Here is an 11054-nt window from a genome sequence, read left to right on the forward strand (position 1 = left end):
GGTTCATTGGCATGTACCAATGCCAAACTGTCCAGACAACCTTTTCCCACATTTCCACGGTCCAGATGCATTATTCCTTTGCCCATGCTAGACGTTGTTTCCTGTGTTGTGTTGTTAGAAGGGATACTCGCGTGAGTCGATTTCTTCTGTACCCGATGGTGAGCAGGTGGTTGCGAATTTTGTGGCTGTTGACACGGTGTTGTTGTCTTGTATTGAACCTCTCCGCAATTTGACGCACTGTGGCCCGTCTATCGGCTGTTGCGATGCGGGCCACTCGGCGTTGCCTAGCAGTTGCATATTATAAACTTTAACAAATCTTCTGGAACAGATTGTTCAAATGTTCCTACAGAAAGAAGGCAATTACCACAAATTCTTCACTACCATTCAGCTGGAGTCATCTGTTGATTTTTTCACTGTTGAACTTGATAGAACACATGAAGACTATGCTGAGTTGCAGCAGTATATATGGTTGGAGATAGCACTGCTACGTTGAAAGTGTCACTAATGCGTTGTTTGGATACAATCTTTTTGTACATGCAGAATCTTGTACAATTCAGATTTTCTTTCTCTGCACATCTATATAACGCTAAAAACGTTTTTTCTCTAGCAGTTGCCACATCATCAGTTGGTTGGGTTGTTGAAAACATCCATTTCTTGAAACAGTTCTTCATTTTTTCCCAGTATTTTACACGCAAATTTCTTCCCTTTACTGTGTGGAGCAGAAGCTGTATCACAACCAGTGAAGACATGCAGAAATAAAATGCAGTTCGTGATATCTCCCAATACTCCCTGAAATTTGGTACTGCTATATATCTTATGTGGTGGCTTCGAGCCAGGAATAAACATGTAAGACTCAGCTGTTTCGAGTGCTACCATCAGAACCAAAATACCTGAATATTCTCCCACTATTACTGACAAGCAAAGATTTTGCAAGATTTGGTGCGATTAACACAACTAATATGTCTGCATCTACACACAACCAGATGTATGGTATAACCAGATTTCTGGAAATATTTTGTCAGAAGTGATATCCATTCGGATTTGTTCTTTGTGTTAGAAAGAAATTCCTGGTGAGATAAACGAACAACGTGGATGTTACCCTCAAGGATTACGCGTATTCATGGATTCTTTGTTCATGTCCAGTGCCCTTTAATTTAGGTACAACATCATAACCATCAAATACAATACATTATTTATGAAGTGTTTTGTGATAAACTTCACATATTGCTCATATAGAATATAATTGGCCACAAAAATTATGGAATACCAACAACTTTGGTTTTGGTACTGTTTTAGTATAATATCAACACATATAACATATTCTAACAACTTTAATCTTTCTTTTTAAAAAATCTTTAAGTTAGATAGATTTTTGTCGTAATTGTACTGGACTAGGGCTATTTATTCAAAAAGGTGAAAAAACAACTGGATTTTTGCAGGATAACAACATCAGTAAAACATATTTCAACAGATTTCATCTTTTTTAAAGAAGTTTATATCAAACACTAATTCAATGGACATAGGCCTACATACAGAAAGATAGTGCGAAAGTTTACTATAAGAGTTCTTGCGCACCCCCTGCCGAGGCTACTGTTTATGAACTTTTATTAAACTAGCTAGACTTCCAAGCCTGTTGATACTTACCAGAAATGCAATGAAAAGCAGTCTCAAATCACTAAATATCTTTGTATTCATGTTAAATGATTCCTTCATATATTTCTACAGAAATTGTGCGTTTTTCGATGACGTTTGAAACTTTATTGCGCATCTCTGACATTGTATATAGTGACAATATATACATAGTTTTAAAGCCTATGAAATTTCCAACAACTTTTATTCGTGCACTTTTTCATATTTCTACTTTGTTAAGTTGTATGAGGCAATGAAAAGAATATGTCCCGTAATACAGATCCCGATTTTTCACTTTATCCTAAAGTCATGCAAAAATAGTTACTCGGAAAAAAGGGATAAAACTTGTTACATTAACTATATTATTAGAAGTATAAAAAAGACTTCTTCTAAAAAGAAGACTATTTCTTGTAGAAGTATAAAAAAGACTTTTTATGTAATTTGACTGGACTATTATGCAAGCTTATGCAGTAACTGAAATGCCACAACCAGCTAGTATGTTGGATATACTAACACCAAAAACTGATCTTCGCCTTATCTCCATTTACATTAAACTTACGCAGTGAGGACCAATTGAACACAGACCTCCACAAAAAGCGACAGAACTTGTGCGTGCTTGTGCATTCCGAGATACACTTCTCATCGACTAGTTACTTCTGGTCTTCAACCCAAATCACCCCCTCCTCCAGCTTTTCTTGTCTAAAGCGGTGTGTGACGTAATATAATCTATCCATTCAGACGGAAAAAACAGGAAACAGTTTACAAGGTTTATCGCTCTCAAACCATCTCTTTCATTCGTTTGTTCCGAAATGCCTTTCTAGAGCCTGAATAAAACAAAACGTCACAAAATGTTTCCATAGCTTCATAAACACAGTTAGTTGCATTCTTTCCCTTCTTCAAAGGCTGCATATCACATCAACCTAGCAAGATGCACCTTGTGAGTTCTATGGAAATTGTTAATCATGGCAGTACGTTTTGTGCTTCCCAAAGTCTGTAATGGGGCGCATAGCTCTAAAAACTACTGACAAAAATGAGTGTTTTTCTTTTCTTGTCAGTAATTGCAAGCAACTGTTCCAGTTGGCGTCATTTGGACAGGACAGAAGGGTGTAATTGCCCCCTCCCTTGAGCTTGAGAAATACATATTGTTTGATCAAATGTGTAGTAATATAATAAAAAAAACTTCGACCCCAGCTAGCGCTAAGTAAACTTTGAGGTGGACAAACACTGTGAGCGTGGGGTTTTCCGTTTCCTCCCACTTCTTCATTCCACCATGTTCTTTATTGCTTGTTGTCACCGTCTCCTTTATTCTACCTCGCATAATCTTGGGACGGAAAACTTAAAGATTTCATTTCATTTTTTTATTAATACAAAAATGAAACTTTTATGTCTCCGGATAATCTTTGTCTCCACTCCGGACCCGGGTGAAATCTAATATGACGCTGCTTTTAACAACAAGCTTATATAGTTACGATAGCACATTGTTAGAGCGCTTATATTTGGTTTTAAGAGTCGAAGTTTTGATCCCAAGAACTAACAGTTCATGGACGACATTAAGAGAGAGAGAGATTCAAATATGGAAACAGAAAGTAATGATTTACATATACTACAAGTTTAGAATTGGAGAAAAAATGATCGGGCAGCCGTATTATGATGAAAATTGTTACTTTGTGAAACAGAAGAAATAAAGATTCCAAACTGCAGGGATCGCATTAAGCAGTTGTTGAATTAAGATGGATAATTTTTCTCAGAGCATCAGATGATTAGGAAGGGAGAGAAAGATCTTAAGATCTGGAGAATTAAGAATTTAAAAAATCTTTAGCTTCCGAGCCGGGTTTCGAATCAGGAACCTTTTAGTTATCGATCCATGACTTTATCCTCTCAGCCACAGAGAACTCTACGTAGTCTACCACATACTTTTCCGTCACCTACTATAATGGGATATTCCAAACGTTAACTCGGTGGAGGCGACGTTCAGATGTGACGCAGACATCTTGGAGCTTAGTTATAGGGTGTATAATGAACTTCTCCTTGTTCAGGAACACCTTTTACGTCAGTAAAATTTATTCTTATTGTGTTCATTAAGTTATATTTGATTGAACTATATGATAAAATAGTGGCAAATACTTTGCGTCTGTTGCGTGAATGTTTAATGTAAGGGATTCCTACTTGGATGGTCTTAGGTTCGAATCCCGACCATTCTTATTGACTTTTTCTTCTAGCCACACTAATACTGTGCAATCGAGAAACTCAATTTTGAAGTAAATGTAGTCACAGCTAGTTTAAGACGAAATTACGTTCAAATAGGAAAATATTTGTTATTACATGATTTTCTTTAACTTACGATGTTTCAGTGTTCATATTAAATCCTACTACCTCTATATAATGCGTTCCCTACGTCGTATCATGCTTAATGTTTGCACAATGACTGCAGTCGGACGATAATAAAAAATTCCATTTTTACTGTAATCTATGTAACTTACAAATTTATGCTTGAATCAAATATAGTATCAGCCAGTGAATTAATTGTAGCTGACATTATTTTGAAATATGACACGTTAATACATGTTTTTCATTAGCTTGCAATACACAACTTTGAAAATAATACTACATTCAACTTTGTAGCTACATTTAATTTACTAGCTGCTATTGTATTTGCTTCAAGCTTTAAGATCTGGATTGCATAAACTAAGTGTAGCTAAAAGAAAAGTAACAAAAATGGACAAGATTTGAACACCAGCGTAGAAATCCCGTTCACTAACCTATCTAATAAGCCATGAGGTGAACATGACTATTTGTAAGTTATAAATACTCATCCAAATGACACCATTATGAGAATGTGTAATATATTTTTTGCTCTTTTTCTCTTCAAAAACGTAACATATTTAAGACAATTTGATTCACTTTAAATTAGAAACTCGAAAAAGGTTATTTGTGTTTGAGCATATTGTCTCCTTTATCAGATATTTCTCCCCAATACAACTCAATTCACACAACAGTATAAAACTCTTACTGGCTTAGAAAATGTTCCTAAAAAGGAAAACAGCATCATTCACCCTGAACGGTGGGGGTAAGTAACTGGACCGCGGTGCGGGGTTCTCACGGCAGAAGGGGGCTCATTTAAGTTTCGTAATTCCTCTTTGTAGGTTTTTATATAATTTCACACTTTTTGCTGAATGTCTAAAATGGACACTACTTCATTCTTAAAAGTAAAGGAAGTTGTAAAGGAATTATAGACTGTAAAATCTACTCAAAACATTTATCACCTCTTTGCTGCAACAACTTTAACGGACAGTAATAAAGGAAACAATTGTGTGAAATTTCAACTTAGAATGAATTACCTAAAGTTTCATTCTTAGATAACTGTCATTGCTGGTAGACCCCTACTCATTTATAACTGTATCTCACTTTTCCTATGACGAAAACATCACATAAACGAGCATTCAGTGAACTAAACGCCATTAAAACCTATATTCATAGCACAAATGTTCAGATGACGTTGAGCTCTTTGGCAATCTTCAGCATGGAAAACGAAAAAAAGCCCCCACATTGGTATTGAACAAATAGTCAACGAATTCCTCTTCAAAACAGATCACATGCACAGTTGTTTTTCAGATGGTAATTTATAGATATACTTAAGTTGGTTGAAATTCCTGCATAGTTAGGAGCTGGACGCTGAAACCGTCAACGATAAGGGTGGAAGACGACATGTAAAACCAGTCAAATCCGAACGATATTAGTGTCGAATTCATAGTTTTCGGGGGACACAAAGATAAATAATGACATTGTTGATTATGCTTAAGTACGAGTTAAGCGTTGGAGGTCAGAGTGGGAGGATGACAGGCAAAAATAATCGAAAACGTTTTATACTTGTGTCGAATGCATAGTTTCATAGTTTTCTGGATCACTGACATAAATAGTGCCATTCCAGATGTAGTGTATGTCCAAGATCGGACTCATTGGCATGAGGGTCAGAGGGGAGAATCAATTAAGATTTCCGAACAGTTCCTTTGGCATGAGTTTCAATACACTGTGAGTGAAAAGTGATAATGCACAAATACTGGTGTCACATTCGGCCCTATCAGTGATATGATTTCTTTGAAAGTCTCGTTGCATTATCCCCTGATCACTAGCTAAAATCGTCACTTCTTTGCAGTTGCATAAGCAGAAAGTTATTTCAGGAATAGAAAGCTTTTAAGGGGTCCAAATTCAATATGAAAACATACTGTACTACAATGTCTAACATAATTTCTAAAAAGAGGTAAAATTTACAGATAAGTAGTGATATCAGGGGGCAGAGGGTTATAGACCTCCAGAGCCTACATTATGTGTATGTCCCTGCCGCTCTGAGTTATCATAAGTTTCTCTTCAAACGTATAAGACATGCCATGTATATAAGAAATGTAGAACAGACTAAAATATAAATATATAATATATGTAATCATAACTAAGAGGTAGAAAAAATAATTACAAACTAAAGTTGAAGGACAAGTTTTTTAAACAATCGTAATTGAAAGGAAAAATATATTTATAAAGCCATTTTCCACTTATGCAGGGCTAAAAACAAGTAAGGAGCGCTCATCTGAAGTGCCACTATTCATCCCTTCGAACAAGGAAACTATGAATTTGGCACTAATATATTTCGTACCGGTATTTTATTACTTTCTTTACATCTGTTCCCCTCCTAGGGATGGTTTCAGTGTGTTGCAAGCCACAGCAAATTGTTTAGATGGCAATTTACAAATTTACTAAATTAGTTTGAATTTTCTCCAGGAGACCATGTTGCACTGTACGGTTTACTGTACTTTTTTCTGAGTCAAAATTCCTAGGGAATCAAATAATCAACAAAATTTTACTAGCCCAAGAAAAAAAGCTACTAGCCCACATCCCACAACAGAAATCATTTACTTACCACAGGTATGATATTAAATACTCGCCCGCACCGGTGAACCACTCGTCCAGGGTGAGTGGTTATTTGCATCCACACTAACAATGGATTTCTTATTACCGCCCGTTTGAAATATCCCATTCTAGTAGGTGAAGGAAAAGTATATGACAGGATACAAGAGTTCTACGTGGCTGAGTGGATAAAGTCAAGTAACAATAACTAAAAGTTTCCTTTTTCGAAACCCGGCTCGGAAGCTAAAGATCTTTCAAATTCTTAATTCTCCAGATCTTAAGATCTTCCTCTTCCTTCATAATCATCTGATGCTCTAAAAAGAATTCTCCATCTTAATTCAACAATTGTTTAATGTGATGCTCGCAGTTCGGAACCTTTCCTTCTTCTGTTTTACAGTCACAATTTTCATCATAATACGGATGCTGTCCGGTCATTTTTCTCCAATTTTAAACTTGTATATGTATATCATTCCTTTTTGTCTCCATATTTGAATCTCTCTCTCTCTCTCTCTCTCTCTCTCTCTCTCTCTCTCTCTCTCTCTTTCATGTCGTCCATGAACTATTATGGCTTAGTATGAAACCTTCGACTCATCAAACCAAACGTAAGCACTATAACAATGTGCTACCGTAACTATATAGGTTTGTTGTTAAGAGCAGCGTCATTTTAGATTTTGTCCGGATCCGGGAGAGAGGAGATGGAGATTATCCGCCGACATAATAGTTTCATTTTCGTATTAGTAAAAAATTGAAATGAAATTTTTAAGGTTTCCGTCCCATGATTATGCGAGGTAGGATAAAGGAGACGGTGACGATAAGCAATGAAGGACATGGTGTAATGAAGAAGTGTAAGGAAACAGGAAAACCCACGCTCACGGTGTTTGCCCATGACAAAGTTTACTTGGCGAGAGCTGGGATCGAACTTTGTTATTATATTACTGAACATTTGATCAAACAATAGGTATTTCTCAAGCTCAAGGGAGAGGGCAATTACACCCTTTTGTTCTGCTCAAATGCTCAAAAATGCTACTCTGCTCAAACGAATGAAAGAGACAATTATAGAGCGATAAACTTTGTAGACTGTTTCCTGTTTTTTCCGTCTGAATGGAAAGAGTATTACTTCACACACCGCTTTAGACAAGGAGATGTGGAGGAGGGAGGTGAGTTGGGTTGAAAGCCGGAAGTAACTAGTCAATGAGAAGTGTATCTCGGAATGCATAAGCACACGGCGCAAGTTTGTTCCTAAGTTGGACTTAAACTTTTTGTAACATTTTCTATGCTTCGAACTGTACCATATTACTCTAGCGAACCAGCAGAATAGCACCACTGCCAAAAACAATTTACGAATACGGTACTGCACGCACTGCACAGCAGAAAGCGTACTGTATTGAGGTCCGTTACACACAGACGAAACAATGAACAAGAAGCGGAACGATGCTGTTTTCGTATCACCCCATCACAACGTGTATTTAGCACACGACACGTAAGAGGATCGTAGCAGACGCCCGCTTCCAATGCCTTGGCAATGTTGCCAATGTAACGCCTAGCCATCCTAATTTAATTACGATAAAGAAAACTAGGCCGGATAGTCGAGAGCCGGATACTCCGGAGTCTACTGTACTAATCTATTCTGAAATATTCTGTTCCAAACACAGTGCAGTCTTAACCAAGATACAATAAATGAAAAGGTCGGTTGCAAGTAAGGAGCAAAAAGTCTTATGAAATAAGTTATTACACGGTTTTGAAATACGTGTTAAAAATCATATTTTAAACTGTTCAAAACGTTTAAAACATGTTTAAAACATTTTGAACATATTTTTCATGTTTTAAACACGTGTTTTATTCTTTTTTTGAAAAAATTCAACCCCAATTAGTAGTAGTAGTATTGCATTGTATGTCTTCTTACTGCAAATAGCAAATAAACCAATCAAGAAATAACTTAATCATTATTAGTATTCGAATGACCATTGAAGCACATTTGCTTTTTCAAACATTAAAATTTACAAAATTGTACATGAGATTAGTTTTTCTATTTTCACATACAGTGTGAGATGTTTCAGTAAATTTACTCCTGAAGAGAGAGCTGAAATTCTTTGCCATATGAACAGTCTTATCATCTTTGCTATATTACAAATTACAACGGTTTTAGTTACAAAACCTCGACACTTGGTAAAGTTGAAGCATCTCATTTTATTGGTGGTATATGCGCAATCAGGTTTGGCTGTTTAGAAATGTGCCCTGAAAGTGGCTCTACTACCAGTAAAGGAAGCATATTCTGGAAAAGGGAGCCATGAACCAGTGGAAAATTTCAGACATCAAGAAAGTGCTCAAATTCATTCTACGCGAGTTTCTGCCTTTCTATGAAGATATTTGTTTGAGGCCCACCACAGACTGTCATGATCCAGAAGAGGGCTTCTAAATCTACACTAACTTTGTTATCTGTTATTATAACCTATGATCCAAAATAATGTCTGAACTTAAGACTTAGTTTAGCTTTCCATTGACTGTTAATACTACATAACAGTGACAGACACAACAATACCCATGTAATCTGTAGCATATATATTATATATTTATTTTTGCTGTAAGTGAAGAATTAATAATATTTTCATTTGTTCAACATAATGTAAAGTATAGACCTAGGATTGAGTATAGCTCGCTCCCCCCAGTGATTTTTAACGAATCATAGTGATTCTAACGATTCATACTAGTTCATAATGATTCAGAATCGTATGTTATAAAGATTTAAGATTTAAATCTTGCGGTAAGGAAGCTTTAGTATAAGTAGTAGTAGTAGTAGTAGTAGTAGTAGTAGTAGTAGCGGTACTAGTAATAGTAGCAGCAGTAGTAGTAGTTAGTAGCAATAGTAGTAGTAGTAGTAGTAGTTAGTAGCAATAGTAGTAGTAGTAGTAGGAACGGGTTAGAAGCCCCGCAGGGGTTGGTTGGGTTCTGTTCACGATATAAGTAGTAGTAGTAGTAGTAGTAGTAGTAGTAGCAGTAGGAGTAGTAGCAGTAGTAGGATTAGTAGTAGTACTAATAATAGTAGCAGTAGTAGTAGCAGTAGCAGTAGTAGTAGTAGTAGTAGTGACTCTTCCAGTTCCGGTGACAAAGAACTGGGGGGAGCGGACTATACACAAGCCTAGACCTATTTTCCTGTTTTGAACGAAAACAAGTATCTCCAATTTTTAATTTTCCTTTTTAAATGTAACAAAACGGATCGCATCGAAGTGGAATCGTATGTAAACAGCCATATTCTACGGTCAAACAAATAAAAACAGCCCTATATGTCAGATTTATGTTCACTAATTTATGTTTTGTTTCTCGTGTAAAATTAGTTTCGATGGAGATGGCTGATTTTCGAACTCAATGCATGACGACGAAACCTTACAAATCAGTATATTTTATTAAGTAAGATGAATCATTGCAAGTGTAGAAATTACAAATTAGTTGAATTTAATAAGACAGAAATTTCGAGAAAGAGTTGATTTAAATTATTCGGTTTCATAATTATTGGGGCACTTTGTAAATTTCATCATTAGTAATGCAAATTGAATATGCAATATAATCAATATTCTAACATGTGTTAAATAAAATGTTGAACTTACGTGAATGAAATGTTTTGTTTCCAAAGTACTACTTTCCTTTGTTCACCTTTTTAAATATAGAATAGTAGAATCGAAGAGGCACAATTTCAACCTAGTTCAAGAACGTTGGCAGATAATTGTCAGAGATTATAAACAATAGAGTTTAAATTTTAACCTTAGACAACACACACACTAGCGCCACACATGATAGAACTAAATTTAAGTTGATTATTGCATCATATCTATATATTAATAACTGTGTTTGTGAACAAAAAACTTCAGATCCAAATTGAAACTGACTACGATTGTGACTCTTAATCTCTTGAAACTCCCGACCGATCACGATCAAACTTTCAATATAGATAAGGTTCGGACTTGGGATGTTTTCGTCATTTTATTTTGACGGCATAATGCAGGGGAGAAGAAGGGGGACCAGTAAAAAAAAATAAAAGTAAAAATGACTGTCTTTGATTAATTTGATTTGATGAGTAGTCTTCATCATGTTTAAACCACCGAACCGATCTTAATCAAATTATCAACATAGATGAGGTTCGGACCTGCGGTGTTTTTTTTTTTCATATCCCTTTGACAGTAGAACTTAATTTAGGAGGAGGTGAGGGGAGAGATATATAAAAATAAATAAAACTTAATATCTCTTGAACCACCTGACCGATCTCGATCAAATTTTCAGCATAGATGATGTTCGAGCCAGTTTTTAATTTTTTTTTTTCACTTTGACGGTAGAACCTAAGGGAGAGGAAGGGGAGATTAATATACAAAAATAAATAGAACTTAACTCTTGAACCAGCCAACCGATCTCGATCAAATGTTCAACATAAGTTACATGACATTCGGGACTGGGATAATGTTTATCATTTAACTCATCTCGTTCAAATTTTCTACGATGCAACGTAAGGGAGAGGAGGAGGAGATGATCAAATTTTCAAC

General features: G+C 35.9%; 1 protein-coding gene across 3 annotated transcripts in view; it reads right to left on the reverse strand.

Moving 5' to 3' along the window:
• Positions 1-10250, reverse strand: part of LOC145694871 (uncharacterized) — an 84791-nt gene extending 74541 nt beyond the window's left edge. For 2 of the 3 annotated variants that reach the window (XM_081771576.1, XM_081771574.1), the window contains exon 1: positions 10128-10250. The gene's annotated coding sequence lies outside the window, so the exon portion shown is untranslated. The remainder of the gene's footprint in view (positions 1-10127) is intronic. The other variant, XM_081771575.1, reaches the window with a different exon arrangement.
• Between the last annotated feature and the right edge of the window lie 804 nt (positions 10251-11054).

This window comes from Thermobia domestica, chromosome 9, assembly GCF_964235325.1.
Source record: "Thermobia domestica chromosome 9, izTheDome1.hap1.1, whole genome shotgun sequence".
In the NCBI taxonomy this organism is placed as follows: Eukaryota; Metazoa; Arthropoda; class Insecta; order Zygentoma; family Lepismatidae; genus Thermobia; species Thermobia domestica.